This window comes from Betta splendens, chromosome 13 (genome assembly GCF_900634795.4).
Source record: "Betta splendens chromosome 13, fBetSpl5.4, whole genome shotgun sequence".
In the NCBI taxonomy this organism is placed as follows: domain Eukaryota; kingdom Metazoa; phylum Chordata; class Actinopteri; order Anabantiformes; family Osphronemidae; genus Betta; species Betta splendens.
The window spans coordinates 18,787,159-18,806,986 of record NC_040893.2 but is presented as its reverse complement, the minus strand read 5'-3'; the positions used below and the strand labels follow the sequence as shown (position 1 = coordinate 18,806,986).

Below are 19,828 nucleotides of genomic sequence, written 5' to 3'. Positions count from 1 at the left end.
TTTCATGCACCTTACTCTTGATAAATAGGCAGTGGCCTCTCGGTCCTTTTCCTATCTGTTGTGTCCAGGCCGGTCTTTAGCTCCGCTCGGCGCCTCCAAGTTTCACTCCTTCCAGATAAGTTTCATCAGTAATAACATCAATTATTCATCTTTCTTCAGAAATGTCATTAATGGTGAGTCAATGAGGGAGCAATGAAGTGAAAAGGCTGAAATCTTCTAAAAGGCACAATAGGAGCGCATCAATTCAAAGCGCTTCCAAACACGTTCTCATGAGCTCCGGGGTCGAAGCTTTAAAAAGACGGTTCCACAACGCTTCAGATTTTCTTGCGGGACTGTGCTCCAGCATTAATTATTTGCCTCATATAAGATCCATTGATTCCGCCCGATGGAATGTGAGACATGATCCCCCCCAAAAAAATTGTTTCTCATTTTCTGAAAGTAGAGGAATAGGCAAAAGCATTGATTAGGGTCTTTGACAAATAGTCACGCCTGAAGGCTCTGTTGGTCTGGGGATTAATTACTATCTTTGCTCTGGAAAAGGAAACATTGATCTGAGTGAGTGAAGAAAAAGAGGATTAATGACAGGCAGTTTTATGTTGATTAAGATTAAACGAGACAAAGGAAGAAAAACGTTGCATTTGAATGTCGGGCTCAGACTGTGATCACTAGGCCTTTGGCTTTGACCAGCACAGACAGACTCATGCACCCATAAGACAGGAGCTTCTATTTATGTTTTGAGCTGCAGCAGCTGTGATTCCAACATTTATTCCTGTGTCGGCTGAGAAACACTCAAAGCATGTGAAAAGTCTGTTAGTGAGCCGTTAACAGATCATTAGCACGTTTACACATGGACGAGGACCTGCAGGAAGCGTCTCCACTGTCTGGTCATGAACCAGTGAACTGCTCCGATCAATATTTTCACTTGATGGTGATGCTGCACTAAAAGTCAGCAGGGTTCATTCGCTGGGATGTAATTAGTGAGTAAATGACTTGTTGTGATGGGAATGACCAGACCCAGAATGACCTTCCAGCCCATTTGTGTCAGCAGGTCTCTATCTGAATGATTCAATCCTCTTGCTTTAGCGGATCAGAACATTTTTACAACATATTGTGATAATCTACATCATTTCTGCTGCACTGACCCAGTTTCCCCACAGAGACAAATAAATTTAATCTTATCCCATTTTATGAAGATTTAATCCCACCGTTCACTTAGTGCTCACAAAGGTAATTTAGGAAAGTACACGTGATCCAATAACATGTCCGACTAATTAGGACCAGACCGGCTCCATTTTGTTGATACAGCATTTCTATGTTTTAAATTAAAGCCTTTAATGTGAAAAATTATTTAAATGAAGTGATCGTTTCAGTGTGAAGTCTAATATAAGCAGTTTAGGTCATTTTTGTCCAAGGTTGAATAAATTAAAGCAACACCGTGTTTCCAGCAAGTGCCCTGTTCATTTACCTTTGTGGGTGAATATTTTCTATAATATGTGATTGCATGGCGTGAGGTCAGATACAGCAGCTGTGCTCCCTTCTTGTTGTGAGCTGTCAGCTGTAGGAGGGAAATCCTCTCCCAGGGTTCTGTCATCGGGGAAGTGATGAGTCACAAACAGCAGATAATGACGGAGCCTGATGGAGACGATCAATCCAAATCCATCATTACAGAGAGAGAGAGAGAGAGAGAGAGAGAGAGAGAGAGAGAGAGAGAGAGAGAGAGAGAGAGAGAGAGAGTTCACAGTTTCATATTTAAAGTGTGATTCAAACAGATTTGCACTGAAGAATGTTCTAATTTAAATCTGTTAAATCTCAAATAGTGAAAGGAAAGTTTATTGAACAAAGCGTGAGCCAGAGTTCAAAGACAAGAAAGCTGCTGCTGCTATATGAGCTATCTGCCTTTTCACAACCTATAGAACAGAAAGGCGACGCAGATCAAAGACCTTTATAGGGTGCAGATTTCTTCATTCAGCTTTTCCACATTCACCGTCTATAGCTGAGATAACGTACGTGAGACGGCCTTCGGTCTCGTCCTGGAGACGTCCTTCATCCACATCCACACACTTGATCTCAGCGCTGATTCACAACCCATCACATGTTTAGACAAACCTCAGCGTGATCATGAAGAATGACCTTTTAATGATGGAGCTCAGCGCTTCACTTATACACATACACACAACAAGGTGCTGCTTATGGCTGCACACGTTACTGGCTCCTTCACTCGTGTTTCCTTCACTATTTTCCTTGTGATAACAGTGAAGGTCGACATCGACACATCACACAGTATCTGACTTAAATTGTATGAAAGGTCATGTAATTCATACAACATAAGCTTTGACTGTGAAACTCAACACTGTGATTAAATCACCAGTGGGACCATTAACCAAACCAACCTGAATGACCGTTCAGCAGTAACAGAGGCAGGAAGCAATATGTCGGTGGATGTGAATCTCAGTTGGATCATGTTTGTGACTAATAACTTTACTATTCGGTTCCAGAACGCGCTCATTAGTTCCTTTACTTAATAAAGTGTGATGCTGAACCGCTAAACTGAAGCTTTGAGCCAGTGCCTCACAATTACTCTGCATGCTAATCGCTACATGCTAATTGCTAAACGCCTGTAAATAACGTGGCACAAAATGAAACACAGCCCAGGGTTCAAAGACGTGAAGTGAAATCATAAGCGTACGTGCGTCGGGTACGTTTGGATTTCATTAAGAGAAGAGGATTTTAAAACATCCCTGGATCAGCCCTAATTCCTTTGTAGCCGCTGAAATTGGACCTTTCTGCTCGCGCGCTGTAGCAGAGGCGACATGTGGCTTGTTACGATCTCACCCAGAAGCCCCATCAACCTAAGTGTTTGGATTTTACCAGGTGCCTGGCAAATCTCTGGCCTGAAATTAGAGCCGCGTCTTTGCCATGTGGTCGACAGCGGCACTTTGTAGCCTCAATTGAATTTTATCGCGGCAACCAGTTATTTGCAGATCATTACACGGGGAGTGCGGCTCCTAAATTGCCAGAAGAGCAGCGTCGACGTGGTGCTGGTTTATTTGCTCATTCATTTATTTATGCTATTCAAATCCCAACACTGCTGTTCACTGGGGATGCGAGCAAACTGGTTCAAGGTTGTTGCAGTGGGACGCAGAGCGAGCGAGCGAGAGAGCGAGCGGGCGGGCGAGCGAGGATGTGGTGCCAGCCTGCTTCATTTCGGTGCTGGCAAGCTTTGTCGCACGCCCACACTGTGTTGCCATCATATAAAATGTTAATTCGAGAAGTGTAACGTTGTGGGAAGAGGCCTGATCCGCTGCCAGGACAGGCAAAGGCCAACAGCGCTGAACTGGAGCGATACACCCGGCCCGGTCCAACTGCCCGTGGCCCCTGGCTACAGCAGAACATGAACACAGATGAGGATTCCTCCTGCATGAGCTCCTCACAATCCGCATCCGAAGCCACGAACCCGCTCTTCCTGCTGCCATTCGCCTCATCCACACCTGAAACGATCCCGCTCGCGACCCAGATGGAGCGCTAGCTAGCGACGCCGGCGCTCCGTCTTGTCGAGCGTGTTCCCTTTCAGCCGACACTCCTCCACAGATGTTGAGAGGCTGTCATATGCAGCGCCGGTGGCCCTGGGGAACATCTGGCACCACCCACGTTCTGGATTCCTCACCGCGAGGGATGTGTAATGTTTACAGGCGCATTATAAAACCATGCGGAGCGGATTTGGGCCGACAGGAGCCGGGTCGGGCCGCTGACCGCTGGTGAAGTCATGCAGAGGCATGTAGACGTGTGGATGAGGTGTTCAAGCTGTTGAGCAGAAACGGGCCTGCTTCAGTTCCAGCGCATCCGAGCTGTAGTGAGAATGAATGAGTGACTGTGCTCATCCAGCCTCAACCCTCCCACTGCCACGGTTCCATGTTCCACGGAACTAATTGAGTCACTGCGTCGTGCGATGATACTATATTGCCATAAACACAACTCGCAGATGACAAACATATCTCTGCGTATCCTCCATCTGTGTGAATCTGTCCCATTAGTGGAGTTAGGACTTGGGCCTGATGGCCTGGCACCCAGTTTCTGATGAATGGGAATAAAAATCCTCCTCAGATTCTCACTGCTCTACATTTCATGGAGAGGAACAGATGGACCTGAACAAACACATGTATGTACTGAATGCAACATAAAAGAATCGCTGAACCGCTTTGATTCCATTAGCTGCACTGATTCTGAGACCAAGATGCTGTTAAATGCTGATGTTGAAGCGTTCCTTCTCTTGGTTTGATTGCTATAAATGTATTCTTAAGCACTACCAAATATGTTTTTACTAATCCAGCATAGTAATTATCATATTTTAGAATGTATTCAATTGTAGTCATGTTCTGTGTTTTAATGGTGCACTTGTAATGCACTTGTGTGTTGGTATTTGTTTAACAACTGCATTTGTTAAATAGATTGAATAAGTTGCTTCTTTGATTGATAAACAAATAGATGATGAGGAGGAAGAACAATCGAGAACTCAGTAAATGGTAACTGATATATTGGCGTGTATCAAGTCTGACACATCATGTGTTTAACTGGAGTCGCAGGCAGGAGAATAAGAAAGCGAGCGCTGGGCTGTGTGTTTTAACAACCTCCCAGCTGGAGAAGACAAATGGAGGCACTGATCGAGCCAAGTCAACTTTATTTCTATATCAATTTTCCAGAAGAAACATCTGCGACAAAGAACTTCACAGACAATAAACACAGATTAAAAACAAGGACACAGAGCCACAGATCAGATGCAGAGAAAGAATGATGCCAGTTCAGTGTGCTGTCTGTAGATGGACCATATGCTGTCTAATGGGCACCGTGGGCCGGGCCGACTAATGTGTGTGCGTGCGTGCGCGAACGGCCGATTGTTGAATTATTTGTGCTCTGCAGCGATCGCATAAAACCTGGACAAACAAGAACAAGAGCAGCACCACGACCAACAGATGGGCCCACGCTTTGTGTTGGGCTGTGTAGACTCTGTGTGTTTGTATGTTGGAGGGCGATGAAATTGCACCGCAGCCACTGGAGAAATAAGTAAATGACAGACTGGAGGCGAGCAGATAAAGCGGCGCGAGGGCCGAGTGGCTGATCGCGGTGGACGGCAGCGCGACGGACTCCTCGAGTGCTTCTCGGCACGCCTCAGTGGAAGGAGCCGCCGCCTGAAAGTGCTCCATTGCGTTGACATTTTGTCATCGAGAGGGTGGAGGACATTGTCCATAATAGCAGACTGCAAACATCGTTTTCTCCACCACTACCCTGAGCGACTCGCTTCATCCCTCCGGCAGGTCTGGCTTTTCAGAAATCTGAGTGTGTCCTGAAATGATACTGCACCTCAGCAACAAACACCTCCACCTTGTCAGAAAGGCTTATGTACTGCAGTCAACTGTCAGCCCGGCCCAGGATTAGCGCTGACCCACCTGCTCCAAACATCCATCAGTACAGAGTTAATCAACAAAAATGAATCGATCCCTCCTCTGAGCAATTTATCAACAACGCATGCGAACGGAGAGAACAGCTACATGCTAATCGCTACATGCGCCACACGGTCAGAAGCACGTTATTAACATCCTGGACGAGCTGCTGGTTCGTCCCGGGACCAAAGAGAACCATCAGACTGGAACCAGGCCACGGGTGGAGGCACTGGGTCCAAACCAGTACTGGTCGGAGGCGGGTTCTCTGAGGAACACCACCTCTGATGAGTTGTGATAGAAACTGTGCACTGTGTTCTCGTTATACAAAAAAAACAATTAAGAAAAGCCTTCAACAAAATCTGCACTCACAAAAAGCTGCTGAATTAGAATCATCACATGGTGTCGGTGTTTGCAGCCAGTGACATCCGTGAGAAAGGCAAACATTACACATTTACTTCATGGATTCGTTAACACATTCAGCGCTCTGTCCACAGATTGTCACTCTCTGTGTTATCCCTAAAACGCTGCACTCGCTTCCTCCCACTGAGGTTTAACACAAGCAAATTGAAACACGTCGACTCAGGACCAATATTCTGCTCAGTCATTTCTCGCGTCGACCGTCACTAATCCAGTTTTCTACCAAAACGTCTCCTCCAGCTCTGGGAGGACGAGGGTTCCTGCATGTGACGCCTGGAATCAGAGCCTTTTGTCCCGTTCCAAATCTACCACCAAAGGTGAAAATGGCTGTGTTCTCGCTGGTTCAACTTGCAAATCTATTCTAATGCCCCCAGGACAGTTTTGTCTGCATTCGAAAGCAGCTTCCATCGTACACGGTCAGAGCAGCGCATTCCTGCCCTCATTTATCAATCCAGCAAATGGCAACAAGCAGCACCAAGGATGTTTGGGGGATTATTCTGAAGTCAAGTAACTGAACTCAGTAACAATCTCTCATAAAATACCCGATAAATAAATTCATGCAGTACAACTTCAGCCTCTGATCAATAATTTATTATAAGGCATAACTTCAGACTTGCACACCTAGTAATAGTCATTAGTCTCTTATTCATTCCACACCATTTGCACTTTGTGTTAAGGCGGTTTAAAGTCACAGTTCATGAATAGCAGGTCCGTCCTTTATGACCATAGAACTCACTGGTTCCTCCCTTAAGATGCTGAAACCTGCTGCATAAATACAGCTGCTGTTCACAAGCATCTCCCCAAATGACAGAAATAAAGCGCCGGTTGTTTACACAGTGATTAAAAGATTCATAATATTCTGTATCATGCACAGAGAAGTCACTGTCCCCTGATGAAAGAGGAACTTGTCACATTGCTTGTTCGTCTGATTAACAGCATCTGACAAGACGTTCAAAACACAATAAAGCAGCGCGTTAATATCTGACGAACTGGGTTGTTCTGGACACTTGATACTGTAAACGAGCTCAAAGGAGCTCGACGACCCATTTCTCCTCACTAGCCTCAGTCTGCAGCACAAAGCCTGCAGCCACTCCTCTGTCAGCGAGCGTCTTCACCACCAAGTGTCACTGTTGCAGCACCGTGGCGCCGCCGCCGAGCCGCCCGGCCATTGTTAGCGGCGAGGTGGACCGCGGTTCTGATACTCGTCTCCTCTCTCTCCTTCGCTCTCCCGTGGCTCTGCATGCCCCAGAAACAAGGTAGTTCTGTCTAATTGCTCTAATGGCGTTCCATCCTCATTAGACTCTTGACCTTGGCTGCGCGTGATAAGAGTAGGTCAGCGTGGATTAGAAGCGGCCCCCTAGGTCTCCTCACGCTCCCATTTACCAGTCAATACCGCTGACTCAATTCACTGCAAGTCTCTCCCCCGTTGGAACAGGTTCAGGCTGGACGACGTCCGTCCCCGCGCGACGTGTCGAGTCCTGCATCACAGCAGCGACAAGAAGAATTCGCAGAGTTGTACTTATCCAGTGATAAAACTTGGCAGGCGCCTGTTTGCCACTAGAAACCAGACAGATAAATACACCTTAATGTAATAATCTGCTGTACTCAAAGACCAGCGCAAGCGTGGGAATTACAGAGAGGACGCGGATCCATTTGACACGGCCACAGCAGCGTCGTGACACTTCTGCTGTAATTGTCGAGCAGAGCATCTGAAATCAATGACGTACAAAAGAAGACGACAAACCAGTCAGAGTCCGCCTGAAACCAGCGCCGACAGCTTCATCTGCCGAGGGCTGAGCAGCAAGAACAACCAGGGGCGGCGCGGCTTATTATCCCTGCAGTCTGTCCATCACGACAAATTGATACTTTGGCAAAATGCTCTGTTGCAGCGTTTAAAGATAATTCACGTCTGTCCATTCAAGCGGTCGTATTAACAAACTGCCTGTTTAAGTTGACAAAAGGACACAAATACAAATTAAAGAACCTTTGATGTATATTTTTTATCAAAATATGTATCCTCCATCTTACTGTTTAGTATCTAAAATAGTGGATGATGCAGATAAACAGCTACGCATCGTTGGGTAGTTTGTGCAAATCACTCGATAGCGAAGGATCCTGGAGCTGAACCAGGAAATCGAGCAGCTAGAGACACGAAAACACAAGATCAAGAACCAGGAGACGTGTTTTCATTGGGACAAATAGAAGAACAACCCTCGGCTGGACGAAATCTAAACCACCACAGCAGGGACCCACTGCACCACATCAACAACCTCAGCTTCTGCCACCGACGGAAGATCAGCTGCTGCAATTATTTCTGGCACAAATGGTAAATAAATGAGCCTGCTTTTTTCTTTTAACAGCCATATGACGACCGGGAGGAGGGAACGAAGCACAGAACCTGTAATGATCTCTCACCGTGGGATATAATATGAACACCTTTCCAATTCCTACCTCATCTCAGGTCTAACACAGTCTGTGTTTGAGGGGGAGGACGGCGCTGCGAGATGACAGGAAGCGTTGAGTTGTACCCCCTCAAGACACAGAACGTTACAACCGCATGAAACACACGCAAATGCAGCATCTCTGCAGGCGAAGCCGCAATAATTTGCTTCCATAAGTCTGCCATTAGGCTCCCATCCATCCGAGCAATTATACTTAGCCCGGCTGCGCTATCAGAGCCCCCCTCTGCAGTGCGTGGACCTGTGGGTGTGAGCGTCTGCATGTATATGGGCGAGTCCGCATGAGGCGAACAAAGGCAGAGGCGCCGGCGCCGAAGCAGAGAGCGACAGGACCGCGTCAGAGACAACAAACAGCACTTTCATCCCTTCAGAAGCGGAGCCCGCGAACCCGGCAGCGCCTCCCGTTCTCACGCGACCTCGGCCTCCAGCGCTCAGAGGCCCGCGGTAAACAAGTGTTCATACGCCGCTCGCTCGCCGCCGCCGGGCCTCGGGCCATCGCTCTAATGATGTTTTCAAACTCAGCATCAGTGAAACGGACGGGGCATCGATGGCTGTGACGCGTTTCAGGCCGTAACGTCAGCATCTGTAAAAGCAGGAAGGCAGCGAAGGCCCGAGACCTGCAGGAAACAGGAAGCACATAGCTTCTATCCTACAGACAGTCCTCAATATGCTCAGTGGCACCGCGCTTCTTAAATTGTCTCGTTTCACTTACTATTTATTAGATTTCATTTGCATCAGTGCTTTATTGTTTATCTCTCCTCTTTGTTTTTTTTATTCTTTTGGGGCGACATCTGGGATAAAAGCAAAATACTCCAACAAACAAGTGAGACGCTGCCTCGTCTCATTATATCAAATCAACAGGGAACAAGACTGTGTGATTAAATTACATTTTGGCAGAAATGACATCAAAAGTCCTGAACAAATACGGGAAGAAGACGGCGGCGACACGACAATAACAACAACAGCAACAACACACACTCGGCGGCATCGTCACACTGTCGACGAGTAAATGAGGGAGCACAATGCTTCGTGGCAACAAACCATGAAGCACGATGATATCCTTGTTCAGAGAAAATCAATTTCTGCTGAAAATGATGGGACTGAAGGAGACTTTCTCTCTGTGCTGGCGTCAGACTCAGTTGTCAAGAGATTTCTTCCTTTTCGTGTTACGCCTCCTCTCCTTCTTGACTTCCTCAATTTACGGCGGAGACACTTCCTGTCGCGCACGGAGAATTCAAGACAATTATTAACGTTCTGCGCTAAATCAATTCCACCATCGCTCACGTTGTTTGGAGGCGGCTCCTCTAAGCTGTGGAGCCACAAGTACACACACCCGGTCGCCGTCTCCTTCAGGAAGCTGAGGAAGATGAGGAAGAGGAGGAAGATGAGGATGGTGAGGAAGATGAGGATGATGAGGAAGGTGAGGAAGATAAGGAAGGTGAGGAAGATGAGGAAGGTGAGGATGGTGAGGAAGATGAGGAAGAGGAGGAAGCTGAGGAAGATGAGGAAGGTGAGGAAGGTGAGGATGGTGAGGAAGATGAGGATGATGAGGAAGGTGAGGAAGATGAGGATGGTGAGGAAGATGAGGATGATGAGGAAGGTGAGGAAGATAAGGAAGGTGAGGAAGATGAGGAAGGTGAGGATGGTGAGGAAGATGAGGAAGATGAGGAAGGTGAGGCGTCTGCTAGCATGCAGGAGAGCGGAATAGTAATAATGTGGGAAACAGGTAAACAAGGCTCCAAAACAGGACATGAAGGAGGAAGCGCACGGCCTGATTTCAGCGTGTGTGTGTATGTGTGCGTGTGTGTGTATGTGTGCGTATTTGTGCGTGCGTGCGTGCGCGTGTGTGTGTGTAAAGGTGCGTCTGAGGGGGGAGATGGACAAACCCAGGGGTCCGTTTATCCAAGCTGACAGAAACAATTTACAGCACAGCTGAACGGGGAGAAGGAGCCTCTCTCGCCGAGCGAACGAGGGGAAGCTGAGCAGCACCAGGACCGCGCTGCGTTCGGGTTCGGCCATTTCACGACCTTGAGTGATTGTTACTCGTTGCTCCGTCGTCAACCTTCAGCAGACGTTGGGCCTCTGGGATTATTACGTACTGTTTTTGATGAGGCGTCGATAAAGACGGTCTGTTAAATTCATGGGTTTGATTTGCTTTTTAGCGCCAGAGACAGAACAGGCCGCATTGTTAGGAGGTGTCAATCAAACCTACTTCCTGTCGGCCACTAAGACCTTCTTTAACTTCCTCACAACATGGCAGCTAAACAGGCGTCGCAGTGAAAATGTTATGTTATATATATTCCAAATAGTGACCATTATATCTGTTACATTCATGCATGTGAGCATTCTGCCGTCCCTCGAGTCTGGATGATGCGAGACGCGTCTCTTGAGACCAGTGGGATATTTGTCTTCATTCACTAAATGAAACCACTAAATGGAGCTCGTGTTGTGACGGTTCAGGCCTGTGTTCTTACAGACTAAATATCTGCTGCGTGAACCCGGTGCAGAACGAGGATGTGTAATATTAAAGCTATACTGTTTTGTTCCCACTGGAGCGAAGGCAGAGCCCCGACATAAAGGTCTTAGTTAAGAGCTCGCAGAGAATATGACGGGAATGTGTTTCAAGTGGCGGAATCGCTGCCCCACTAAACAGCCTTTGATGAAACTACATCCTGTGATCAGCAAATAAGCAAGCGGCACAGGACTCGGCAGCCGAGCCAAGGGTGCACTTACAGAGAAGGTTCCACAGAATAATAAGCAACAGCTAAAAAATATATGATGCCGAGCACCAGATGCTGCAAAACACGCCTGATTAACGCCGCGTCTGGTGGAAACAACAGCCAAGTTTCCAATGTCAGCATCTCTCATATCCTCTTCACGAGACACCCACGCTCGCTAACGCAGCCGCAAAGGCAGAACCAGCCCGAACGGACCTGAAGGAGGACGAGAGCGAGAAGAGGCAGCTGCAGGACTGACTGGACCGGACTGGACCAGACTGGACCGGACTAGACCGGACTGGACCGGACTGGACCAGACTGGACCGGACTAGACCGGACTGGACCGAACTGGACCGGCGGGACCGGACTAGACCGGACTGGACCGGTCTCTGTTCATGGTGCGATGACATCAGCCCTTCATCCACTCCAGCCTCTGCGTTGGCCCTTAATCAGCCCCTTGCATTAACACGCTGACATATTTAGTGAATTGCATTGTGGGATGGTAAATATTGCAACATGCAATAAACATGATTAAGCTACGAGATGATGACAAGAAAAACTCTGTATATAGATAGATATTTATATTTAGACACAGACATTGAACTAATTCTAAAAAGTGTCTTGAATACCAAACAAATGACGAAATTTGTTCACAGAATGGCATAAACAAGAAACACAAAACGTAATTAATCTGTCGATAATATCTTGATTGAAATATATAAAAATTTATAGTTTAATTTCTAAAAACTGAAATTGACATCTTCAAATGGCTTGTTGGTTTGTTTGGTCAGTCAATTTTTATGATGAAGAAGATGGAACAAAGGGATAATTTGTTTGAAAAATGACTTGTGGGAGAGAAATAAAATAATTACAGGAGCAGCTGATTAATCTGCCAGCGATCGAAAAACTCCAGCGCCACAAAATAAAAGAGAGACGAGTAAGAGGGCGAGTGGGAGCTCGTGTCCTCTGCACTGAGGCTGTGAACGTGTTGTTTTATTGTGACAATAAAAAGACAGAACTATTATGAGAATAGTTTGTCTGCTTTATTACTTCAGCTCTGGGTTACGACTCGACTTAACAGAGCACATAACGCTGAACACGGCCGAAGCCGCGAATCAGGCGTCAGTGCTGGATCCTGATGAATTCCCCAGTGACTTCAAAGGACAGAGGAGCGAGTCTTTGTCGCGAAGGGCTAAAACCCAGCGGGTTCGTGATTTCACGTCCGTCTCCTCCTTTGTGTGAGTGGGGTCACAGCAGCCTCTGGTTCCAGGGCCCAGAGAATGGAGGGAAATGGTCCTCGTCATCGCGTCAGCGCAGCCGCACATTAGAGGCGCATGATGACAATAACAGAGCCGCCTCGGCCTCGCGTTCGGGTTCCATAACGACCTGCTCGTTTCCAGGTCCCGTGAAGGAGCGCGTTCGCCAGCGCGTGGATGCTAATGAGATTAGGAGAACGGAGGTAGCCTCGCTCCACCGTGCGCCACGTGAAATTCTAATTAGGCCGTTCCAATTAGAGCCGTATTTAGAGCATTAACGGCCGCATTAAGACGTCAGCTGCGGCGCCGCGTCCAACAGTCAGATGCCGATGCGCTTCCGAGCGGCGGCGTTTCCTGCGAGCGCTGACACTCGCCCAACAAACGCCGGGCTGTTAATTTTTACAGCCACCATCTTTATTTACATGCCTCCCCCTCCCCACCCCAGAGCTCTGGACTCAATCACGTCTGGAGAAGTTTCACTCAGACACATAATGTGGGAATAAAACAACAGGGAAATGAGTGACGCGAGTCTGCGCTATAGGGCAGCAATTATGTGTCAAATCTATTGAATTTAAAACCACAGAGTGGATGATTGATTACGGAGAGAAATTATTAACGCGCTCCTCAATGCATTTAAACAGCTTACTGAAAGTCTTCCCATAACAAACACCACCGAGAGATGTTGTGCATATGAACGGCACCGGACAAAACCCGCCTGATGAGTTTGTGTAAATCAATGAGCCTCCTGCACATGAATGAAAGTGCCTATGGCAGAGTTAATGCATCTGTTCCATTTCTACCACAGTAATTGAGCAGAGGAGCTTCAGTATCGCGGTCTTTCAAGCCTTTTTCCTCACTGAATGCTCGTTTCCATCCATAATAATATGAATCATACCAAAACACCAGGCAACGGTTTCAGGAGGTGCAGTCAGACGCGGATGTTTTTCATGACCTCATCCAGTATTTATTACACAGGTAACGTCTCCTATTACATCAACAACATTTATTACTGTCTGAAAACCATAATTATTGTACCACAACATGTTTTCCAGTTTAACTCGCGGCTGCTTTGTACCTCCTCTTCTATTTAGCTGCAAAGCCTCCCAGCTAATTCCAGAAGATCTTCTGAGAACCAAAACAAAGCTCAGAGCCACGTCTTTCCTGCCTCCTGTTGCTCCTGCTCCTCAACCTCTTGCATGATTCCACCATTAGCTTTTATCTGAGTGTAAAGCGCTGCCGCTCCTCTGGTTTTAGAGACACTCTGCGACTCTGTTCGGCGAGTGGCTGCAGAAGGTTTTCTGAACTCGCCCGTCATCATCAAAAAAACACTGGAATAAACACAGAAAAACCAACAGCTTGCCTTATTTTTCACTTAATTTCTTGGCTAGATAAACAAAACATCAGTCTTTCCCTTTAATGCGGCTTCAATCCTGCTCCAGCCGGTCTGTAAATGTGCAGTTCGCTCCAGGCAGGAAACAGACGTCTCTGCAGTTCCACTGCAGATTTAGGCTGCTTCAACTGTTTCAGTGTGTTTTCAGTCAGATGCTAAGATGGTGAGAGCTCAGTGGAGACAAACCATGTGCTGCAGGTCAGACGGCGGCTGACGTCACACATGATGATGCAGTGAAACGCACACCATCGCCTAATGTGTGGAGCAGCGTTACCTTTGTTTCAGATGGACCACACGGTCACAGGGTGAAGAACCTCATGACCCAGAACCACTGCAGTCTAAATAAGCAATAGATGAATTAGACTGACAGTTAAATCACCATCACTCACATAATAAGAGAATGAATAACTGAAACCTGATATGTTTTATTATTATTACACTCCCACAGAGTGAATCATGACTTCTAGTTTCAACAACACAGATTCATAGTTATAAACATTCATAGAATTTACATCCTGTGTCTATAAACAGCTTCTGACTTTAAACAACTGTGCTGCAGTTCAACCATCCACTGTAATATGAACGGAAAAGAGAAAATCAATAATCATGCTGATGTTACAATATACTGTACGCCCTCATTGCATTTGTGGCCACAGGTGCTGAGCTTTAACACTCGCAATTCATGTTATGCCGAGAGATGTGAGATGAAATATTATGCAGATGAGGCGGTTTTCCCTTTAGCAAGGTCCTCTGACCTTCATCCCACAAAGCCTCTCACGCTCAGGCTTCATTTTGATCAGGAAATGGTTTATTATGGAGTTTTTCAACGAAGAAATAGAGAAAATGTGAACAACTGTGACTTAAAATGGAGCAGATGGTGGAGAAGGAAACCAGTGACCTGGATTTGGAAGAGGATGAAATGTACAATCACGGCTAATTCTCCCTTTTAATTATGACCCACAAAAAACATCTTGACAGGAAGCCGGGGTGAGAAAATCCGGAGCTGCCATTGTTTGCATTGCTGTTTCCCAAGAGCCTGAAGTTCCTCAATGAGCATTTAGGGCCCACGCACGGAGCTCAGATTATCTTCATGCTAATGGTGTGGGTGCCAGTGGCCTGACAGGGCATGTGCAGCAAGGCGGGTTTTTAATAACGCCTCTCCTCCGCTCTTCATTTCCATTTTTATAATAAGCCTTCACATCCGCCCGATGTAATGAAAGTATTTACTATCTACAAAAGAAAAGGCCGATTAGAGCATCACAGGGTGGGATTAGAAAAACCTGAGACAGCCAATCGCATCTTCAAGTTTTCATCTGCTCCGTTTCTGGGTGCGTCGTCCTCCCGCCTCACGTCCGTTTCATCCGGAGCTAAAAGGACATTTGTCCTGTAATTATTACATGCATGAAATCATGTCACATCTGTCTCTTCCATTGTTCCTTTTTTTAAAGAAAACGAACTTTTGCAAAATGTGAAAAAGAATTCACTACTGGTTTTGCAGATACAGTAAATGCCCAGTAGACGAGCTCCTTGGGTTACGGTGACTGCAACCGTGACAAAGCGGCCAGTGAACGTCACACTGGCACCCACGAATGTCAAGGACAGTGAAAAACAAAGAGTCGCAGAGGCTGCGATGGCGAAATGAAAAACTGCCTACGAAAAACCAAAAAAAAACACCCATGAGAGACGGACGAGGAGAAAAGCAACTCCAGCGGCTGAGTGCATTACCATGTCCATGGGCTAAGACAATATCAAGGCAATTTCAGTTCAAATTTAAACTGCCCACTTGTCCCCTTCCCATGAAGCAGATAGAATCTCAGAGCACAGGGCTTCAGTAAAGGTCACAGATAAGACCCAGCGCTCAGACGCCGACGCCGCCACCGCGTGAGAGGCAGCGCCGCCGCCGCCGCTCCAAAGCTTTTATTTTTTTAATGCACTCGAACAAACAGAGCGACTGAGACGTGCAAATGAACGGCGTGCTCACTCCACAACAGCGCAGCAGAACACGTGTGTGAGCGTTTCAAAGGGCAGCCATCATGCATATTCACGATAAACAAAGTCCTGTCATTTAGAGCAGGCAGCAATCTGATTAGCAACAGGAAATAATGGGATGGAAACAGCGGGAAGTGCGCAAGTAAACTAATGAGAAAAGAGGCGGAAAGTGTGTGAAGACACTTTTGGTTTTATAGATGATTAGAGTAATTATAATGCACATCAGCTGAACTGCAGCTCACAGTAAAAGCTTCTGGATTTCACCCCCAAATGCATCTTCACGTTCATGATTCAAGAACCCCATTAGTCAAAACACAAGTTCTCACAGTGGTTTGTGTGATGCAGCGTTATTAGCATCCGGTCCGACCAGTGGTCAAATGTTTAACGCTGGAAAACGGACACGATGCGAAATGCGAGGTCGTCCTCTGCAGAAGCAAAAGCCTGATTCTAAAGCTCCTCCAACTGATTCTTAGAGGATCCTACTCATTATTTAGATGATGTTATTGTTGTATCATAGTTATAATTATATCCATCTTATAGTTTGGAAAATATTCCATTTGCAAGTTTCACTACAGTCCATAAAGTGTGTGTTTATTGGAAAGTTACTGGACATGTTGGTGTTTAACAACTAAAAGCCAACTGACTTAGAAATGTAGAGTGTGAGGACAATTTCCCAGAAGTGATTTAGAAAGTCAGGCGCCCGGAACAGAAACGCAGCCGTCGGACGGTGGTTCCGGCCGCAAACATTCCCTCCGCTGCAGCGAATGAACGCCGCTGCAGTCGAAGCAGAAATCACCTGAACATAACTGCAGTGTGTCATAACCCACTGCTTTAGTATTACAACAGAAATGAAAGTACATAAAGCAAAAGGATATAATGACCCGGCCCGGCCGTGTTCGCCGGCGCCGAGCTGACACTATCTACGGGAGAACTAAAATATGAAAGTGCTCAACGATGAATCAACACGCACACCGCAGGTACACAAGGTAATTTCTGTCAACCCCTTGCACTCGTCATTTATTCAGGAAGTGCAGCAGTGGGTGGAAAGGAAGGAAGGAGGTAGGGAGGAAAGGAAGGAAGGAACAGGGGGAGAAAGAAGGAAGGAAGGAACAGGGGGAGAAGGAAGGATGGAAGGAAGGAAGAAAGGAAGGAAGGAAGGAAGGAAGGAAGGAACAGGGGGAGAAGGAAAGAAAGAAGGAAGGAAGGAAGGAACAGGGGGAGAAGGAAGGAAGGAAGGAGAGAAGGAAGGAAGGAGGGAGGGAAGGAAGAAGGGAAGGAGGGAGGGAAGGAAGGAACGAGGGGAGAAGGGAAGGAGGGAGGGAAGGAAGGAACAGGGGGAGAAGGAAGGAAGGAAGGAACAGGGGGAGAAGGAAGGAAGGAGGGAGGGAAGGAAGGAAGGAAGGAGGAACAGGGGGAGAAGGAAGGAAGGAGGGAGGGAAGGAAGAAGGGAAGGAAGGAAGGAAGGAAGGAAGGAAGGAAGGAAGGAAGGAAGGAAGGAAGGAAGGAAGGAAGGAAGGAAGGAAGGAAGGAGGGAGGGAAGGAACACAATGTAAACACGGATGTGAAGGAGTGTAGTGGATCAAAACTAAGCCTGACGAGCGGCTGCGTTTCCTGGAAGCTCCTCCGGGTTCGAACCGGAAGCGTCCACGTGTTGTTGGGCTTAGCTTTCAACCACCGTGTCCTTTTATCAGTCAATGCAACGCGCACAACACGCAGAGAAAGAAGCAGGTACATTATATAATGTTCAATTATTCCTGCTCAGCTGTTGTTCCCCACACGGAGCGACCTCATTCTTCCTCCGGGCTCCGCAGCATAAAGCCCACGTGCACTTTGTGGCTCGTCTGGCTCTTTGAGCGACACCTTCGGGTGTGGAATCTCGTTACGGCGCCACGGCTGCGCACAAAGCGAAGCGGGGTGAGGCGGATGTGACAAAGAGACGAAGAAGAAGAAAACGGGAGTCACTCCTGGGCGTCCCTCAGTCTGCGAGTCTCAGCAGGACACGGCGGCATCACACGGAACCAATCACTTTGTAAATGAGATCAGTGGGAAGCTAATAATAAATCCGTTCCAGTGTCACTGTTTCAGGCCGTCTTCCACCGCAGGCGTCCACAAACTTTCTCTTCCTTAAATCTATTTCCAGTAAACAACAGAGCACCCGGAGAACGTCCGCCGAGGAGCGACGTCAGGCGCCTCGCTAGTTTTTGCTCCAGCGCTGACCGTGATGGATGGACGGCGGTTCGGGCTTTTATGTCGTCCCCCGCGATACAATCACACGAGGCCGCGCGGCTGCCTGTCACTCTCTGAAATACAGTATGTAGGACGCCGCCGACGTGACGTTATCCGAACACCTGGCCCCGCGTTCCTGGCGTCGTCAAAGCGCGGGCTCAGCAGCGCGTGTGCTCGGCAGTTCGACTTCCGGCTCCATTAGCGCGCCGCTGCCGGCTCGTGCACTCCGTCACAGTCCGGCTCCTCTCCTGCAGGTTGTCTGTTCTCCAAGTTACTGACTGCTGTTATTACCACGAGTGCAAACAAACACACAGCTGCGTTTGATGAGTGCAATCCATCACTTTTAGCAGCACGCAGGCGGCGGTGATCGCCCGCTTTGTCCCAGTGTCTGTGGGACCAACGCGTTTAAAGTCATTACGCTTCCTCTCAACCAGGAGAAAAGGGAAGAAATCCATGAAATTTCAGACTGAACTCTAAGAAATTTATAAGCTGAAACCTTTCTCGTGTTCAGCACGGATGCATGTCGGTGTAACACCGCTCCATCCTGTTTTTAACGTTCCGGCCATGTGCTCCGTTGTCGGCCTGGGTGTTATTACAGACATGTTGTTGTTGTTGTTACAGACATGTTGTTGTTGTAATTAAAGACATGTTGTTGTTACAGACATGTGGTTGTTGTTGTAATTAAAGACATGTTGTTGTTGTTATTACAGACATGTTGTTGTTGTTGTAATTAAAGACATGTTGTTGTTGTTGTTATTACAGACATGTTGTTGTTTTTGTTATTACAGACATGTTGTTGTTGTTGTTACAGACATGTTGTTGTTTTTGTTATTACAGACATGTTGTTGTTGTTGTTGTTGTTACAGACAAGTTGTTGTTATTATTATTACAGACATCGTTTCATCATTTCTGACAGCGTGGGTCCAGTCTTTGTTTTTACTCCTTGAGAGTCCGTACAACCAAACGGGAAAGGCCACTGAGACTCACAACCTTCAGCACGACCTCCAACCTGGTTCTCAACAGCACTACTACATTTCCCAGCATCCTTAGCAGTAAGCGATGACTCTCACCTGCCTTTCAAACGGAGCTACTCTGTTGGAGCTTCCTTAGTCCTTCACTCTAACCTTAATACAGGGAAGCATGAAACTGATTGGATTGGTGTTTAACGATCATTATCTGCTGTATCTTCCACAACCTACTGTGAATTACAGTAATGTAACACTGATAAAAATGCCTTATCAGCATGTTTCATTGTGATCCACTGCCTCTATGTTGTAACTTAAAATCAGCAGGACTTTTCGTCCAGTCGAGCGCAGGCGCTGCAGCGACGGGTCACAGAGTCAGGAGCGAATCCAGGCCTCATTTCTTCCGTTACACAAAGCGGAATGTGAACGCTGCGATACGTTTGTACGCGTGCGACACGCGTCTCACTGCGGCGCCGCAACTCAGGGCCATCAGCGTCAGTCTGCTGAAATCCTGTCCCCAAAATGTCAGCGCGCACGCGCACGCTCGCGGCCGCCGCCGGAAAAATGAAAGGGCCACGGCGACGAGCGGCTGCATTTACACAGGGAGGAGGGAGGTGATGAGTGGAAACAAATGGGGAATTAAGAGCCGACATCTTCCTCTGCACTCAGGATTAAAAGCAACGCGACGCCGGCTTCGCTGAGCGCGATGAAAGCAGGTGCTCCGTCAACAGCGCAGCATTTAGCGCGTCCCCGCCGGCCCCGGGAGACCTCAGACCTATTGGGCCTTATTTGGGCCTATTGGGCCCCACAGTACCAGTGTTGGTTCTGTGTGTTTTCATGTCTCCATGAGAGGACCACAGCCTCTGTCAGGCCTGTGTCAGGACTGAGAAACACAGACTCACACAGGTTTTGTTGAAGTGGCTTAGCGTGCCTCCCCCCTGTGGTGCGCAGGTAACGGCCCCGTTAGCAGAACA

General features: G+C 47.4%; 1 long non-coding RNA gene across 4 annotated transcripts in view; it reads right to left on the bottom strand.

Moving 5' to 3' along the window:
- LOC129605028 (uncharacterized) overlaps positions 1-19,828 on the bottom strand; it is an 81,005-nt gene that overhangs the window by 14,605 nt on the left and 46,572 nt on the right. For 3 of the 4 annotated variants that reach the window (XR_008696497.1, XR_008696499.1, XR_008696496.1), the window contains one exon: positions 16-1,632. This is a non-coding gene — a long non-coding RNA (uncharacterized LOC129605028). The remainder of the gene's footprint in view (positions 1-15; positions 1,633-19,828) is intronic. The other variant, XR_008696498.1, reaches the window with a different exon arrangement.